Genomic DNA, 5,214 nt, shown 5'->3' on the forward strand with positions numbered 1-5,214 from the left:
TCCTGATGGCCTTCTGCCACCTTCTGTGCCCAGGTACATAATCACCGGTACATAATCACCAGGTACATAATCAATCCTTCCCTGGCCCTCCCCTGTCACATGGCCTCTGGGCTCCACTTCCCAGCTGCACTGTGGGGCCTCCCCATTGCCCAAAGCGGTGGCCCCAAGGCCCTCAGTGTCACCAGGCAGGCAGGCACCCTTGAGAGGATGACGCCCCTCCTTCAGGGTGACGTGGGGGAAAAGAGGCTGGCTATTTGCCACCTACAGGATGTGAGCAAGTGCCATCAAGGGATCCTCTCATCTTGCTGACATGGAGTGTTTATGGGATGGGCTTCTCTTGGAGCCGGCAAGGTAAATATTTTCCCTGGATTATCAGATGGGATCCTTGAGTCATCCTGGTTGGAAGCCACCATGGGATCCACCCAAGTCTCCAAAAAGGCTGCTGCACCCAGAGAAGTGGTGGCCACATCCGGTCTCCATGGCAACCGCTTGAAGGATGCTTTGGTCCATGGTGACTTGACAGCATGCAGTTCCGTGCTGCTTAGCCCCCTCACCCTGGACTGAAATCAATAAGGGGGGCGGGTGAGGCCCAAATGTTCTCAATAAGGAGCAGCCCAGCAGGGGACTCAGCTCCATTCAGGCAAGGCTGGCTGGCTGGATTTCCATTCAGAAAGAAGGCTGGGATTTCAGGCTGAAAGCAGAGGATTTCAAGAGCCTTCCTTGAGAGGAGGAGAAGACAGGGGTGGGCAGGGGAGACTTCCAGGGGCCAGACACAGAGGGCCACATTTAGACCCTGGGCCAGAGCTTCCCCACTTCTGCTCAGGCATTGTGAGTCCCGCCACCGACTTCTACTCTGCAAGCAAGTCCTGCTCTCACCTTCACACATTGCCAGTGGTGCAATTTTTCTCACACTGGTGAGAATCCTTGTTCTCTGGCTGAGATTTCAGGTTAATAGAAGCCTGGCTTGCTGGCTGGAGCTCTTCAGGCACACCAATGGCACAACCATAGGGCAGTTTCCAACTCTCCACCAGCCCTTCTGCCTGCAACCACACACAGCACCCCTTCCAAAGTGGGGGGAAGACTTCCCAGTTGCAAGCATAAAGCCTTGTTCATGGAACCAATGTTTATCAAAAAATTACACTCCTGCACAAGAACATACAAATAACTTGCTGGATCAGGCCAGCGGCCCATCTAGTCCAGCATCCTAATCTCACAGTGGCCACCCTCTTTTAAAGCTATCCAAGCTGGCAGCCACCATCACCACCTTTTGTTAAACTGTGGGAACTCCACTGGAGGCAGCGATGGCCACCAACTCTGATGGCTTTAAAAGAGGATTGGGCAAATCCATAGAGAAGGACAGAGCTATCAGTCAATGGCTACTAGCAACAATGGCTTTGCTTCCACAGTCAGAAGCAGTGGTGCTTCAGAATCCCAGTCGCTGGAAACTGCAGGAAGGGAGATTGTGCTCAAATCCTGCTTGCTGCTTTCCCTTGGGGGCATCTGGTTGTCTGCTATGACAACAGCAGACCCTCCAAGTGTCCCTATTTTCCAGGGACAGTCCCGGATTTACAGAAGCCGCCCCGGTTTCTGATTTGAGCCCAGAATGTCTTGATTTTCCTTTGAAGGTGATCCGGAAACTGCAACTAATCCAGAATGTGGCAGCTACTGGTGACTGGGAGCAGCCACCGAGACCACATAACACCGGTCCTAAAAGACCTACATTGGCTCCCAGTACGTTTCCAAGCGTTGGACAGTGTTCTTGAAGCTACGAACATGAGTCTGACCAAACTGCGGGAGGCAGTGGAAAACAGGAGTGCCTGGCGTGCTCTGGTCCATGGGGTCACAAAGAGTCGGACACGACTAAACGACTAAACAACAACAACACGTTTCCAAGCACAATTCAAAATGTTGGTGCTGACCTTTAAAGTCCCAAACAGCCTCAGCCCAGTATACCTGAAGGAGCATCTCCACCCCCATCATCCAGCCCGGATACTGAGGTCCAGCTCCAAGGGCCTTCTGGCAGTTCCCTCCCTGCGAGAAGTGAGGTTACAGGGAACCAGGCAGAGGGCCTTCTCAGTAGTGGCACCCGCCCTGTGGAATGCCCTCCCTTCAGATGTCAAGGAAATAAACAACTATCTGACTTTTTTAGAAGAAATCTGAGGGCAGCCCTGTTTAAGGAAGTTTTCAGTGTTTGATCTTTTATCACTTTTATTATTTTTATTAATAATATTCTGTTGGGAGCTGCCCAGAGTGGCTGGGAAAACCCAGGCAGATGGCCAGGGTATAAATAATAATAATAATAATAATAATAATAATAATAGGGATGTCCATACTGTATTTTCATCAGAGAAATGTTGGAACAGGATTTGGATCAGGATACTGATGGGCCATTGCCCTGATTCAGCAAGATCTTCTTCTGCAAGGGAGAAGACTAGTCACAATGGTTATGCTTTTGGCCTCTGTTAAGGCCTCTGACCTTTGGCACTAGCCACAATGGTTATGCTTTGCCCTGATGGCCAGAGGCAGCCATGCTTCTGAATCCCAGTCGCTGGAAACCGCAGGAAGGGAGATGAATCTTGCGCTCGAATCCTGCCTGCGGGCTTCCAGTCTGGGCACCTGTTTGGCCACTGGGAGAACAGGATGCTGCCCCACGTGGCCACTGAACCGGCGGCTCCTCTGGTGTTCTTCCGCTCAGAAAGCTAAGGATTATTTTGTCCCTCACCTCCAGTTGCTTTGCAGAATCCCCCTCCCTTGTTATTTTATTGTTTCCAGGCTGCTTCCACTCCTGCTAAGCGGAGGCGGCGTTAATGAACGCAATCCCCATCTCAACCTGAGCCAATTCTCCGCCTGGCGCGCCGAGGCTGCCAGCTGGGTGGTTTCTCCCCCCGCTTGTGTTATGCAAAAGTCATTCACCGGCTTGCCAGCCAGGCAAGTTTCCCCGCAGAAACAGCCCAGCCCATTCCTTCCTCTCCCGTTGACCCCTCCAGCTTGCTCTTAATGTGTCTCTCCTGGCACACGGTCGCTAACGGAAAGGGCTAACGGGCACGCAGAAAGTGTCCACCATCTCGCACTTGCAAATGTGCCCCACGTTCCCTTGAAACGCTTCCTGGGGGCTCCCGTTTCCTTCCATCCCGGCGAAAAACAGGATGCCGCCGCCGCGAGAGGCGTAACGTGCGCGCCCTGATCCGACCAGCTGCTTCTGCGCTGAGTAATGCCTGAGCAGGGCTGCTTTTCCCAGGCTGGGTGAGGCCTGCTAGTTAATGAGAGCAATTCGAGGTAATTTCGCTGGAAGAGCCTCCAAATGGGACAGCCCAGCCACAGACACGTGTCGTTTTGAGGAGGAGCGGGGAGTGTGAGCCTGGGAAAAGCCATAGGGAAAGCAGCGGAAGGTGGTGGACTCTCCTTCTTGGGAGGTTTTCAAACAGAGGTTGGATAGCCATCTCTCATTGAGGCTTTAGCTGAGATTCCTGCATTGCAGGGGGTTGGACTGGATGACCTTTGGGATCCCTTCCAACTCTACAGTTCTATGAGTCTATGGCCTCAGAGGGTGGTGGCCTCTCCTTCAATGGAGGTTTTTAAGTAGAGGTTAGGGGCCCAACCGTCAGGGATTCTTGAGCTGCAGTTCTTACATTGCAGAGGGTTGGACTAGATGACCCCTTGGGGTCTCTTCCAACTCTACGATTTTATTATTGTAAGTTGTGGGATTAGAACTGCGATTTAGGACTGGGTGCATTTGAAGCTGTGGCTTATATTGCGCACACTCTCAGCTATAGATTCAGGTAGGTAGCTGTGTTGGTCTGACACAGTCGAAATAAATTTAAAAAATTAAAAATTGTCCAGTAGCACCTTAGAGACCAACTAAGTTTGTTCTGGGTATAAGCTTTCGTGTGCATGCACACTTATTCAGATACACTGTATCTGAAGAAGTGTGCATGCACACAAAAGCTCATACCAATGACAAACGTAGTTGGTCTCCAAGGTGCTACTGGAAGGAATTTTTCTATTTTATTTTTACTTTGTTTCAACGGTAGACCAACACGGCTACCTACCTGTAACTAGGCTCATCTCATGTTCTTATATACAGCAATACTGTTAAGGCCTCTGACCTCCCTTTCCTTTGTTAGGCAAATGGCTGGCAACCAGGCCAGGCTGGTAGCAAATGTTTAATCTGTGGCCTCAAATGCAGGGGCTGATGGGAGTTCCAGTTGAAAACATCTGGAGGGCATCCAGTTGGGGAAGGCTTGGCTGGAGAGAACAGAGGAAGTGCGAGGGTTTCTGTCTGCTGCCTTCAAGTTCCCTTGCTGGGTCTCCTAGAGATGTCTGCCTTGCTCTCTGGGGATTGGCTGCCTATTTTTAGGACTGTCTCTTCTATAACCTATTTGCTTCCAGCAGGCTGCACTTGCCTGTTTGTAAATAAAGCAAATATTGCAAAGACACTCTCTCTTCCCAAGGAAACGGGATGCATGCACACGAACGACATATGAACTTTCTCAATCTCAATTGAAGCACGTTTGGGGAAAACCCATTCAGAATGCAGTGCTGTGTGTGTGTGTGTGTGTGTGTGTGTGTTGTAAGAAACAACGGGATGGATATAGGATAGGTTTTGTTTAATCCTATTTTCAAGCAGAATAAATCGGAGTGTGTGCACACAGCCTTATTTGACTTGGAAAGGCATAAGAAACAAGTCCGGAGAAGCAGGCTCAAAAACTTTGGTAGAAAAGGAAAGTTTGCTTCTCCAGAAATCTGTCCAGGGCGGGAGAATCAAGGGGGAAAGTTCATTCCAGATTTCTTGGTTGCGGTTATTGCAGGCCAGAAATGCAGCAGACTCATTCTCCTGGGAACTGGGCAATTGACCTGAAATGAACCTGCAAGGTTACTAAGAACAAAAACTGGTTTCCGGTAAGAAGGAGGGAGCCAAGTGTGGAGATCAGGGACACAGCAAGCCGAGTCGCCCTTTCTTTGTGGCTTGAGAAGTGACAGGCCAATTGCAGGTTGGGCTGCTGCTGGGAGGAGAAGGCGGTGAAGAGTCTTGCAGGTGCTGGGCTGCCTCTTGAGCAGCTGGAAATGCTAATCACCACCATCAGAACCCGCTCATGCCATGCCCTGACCCTGATCTGGGAGGGCAATGCTCACTGGGGTGGGTGAGACTGCAAAGGGGGCCAGAGGCTGGGCTGGGGCTCAAAGGGAGCTCTTGTGGGCTTCTCTCTGACAATT

Source organism: Zootoca vivipara, chromosome 11 (assembly GCF_963506605.1).
Source record: "Zootoca vivipara chromosome 11, rZooViv1.1, whole genome shotgun sequence".
Lineage (NCBI taxonomy): Eukaryota > Metazoa > Chordata > Lepidosauria > Squamata > Lacertidae > Zootoca > Zootoca vivipara.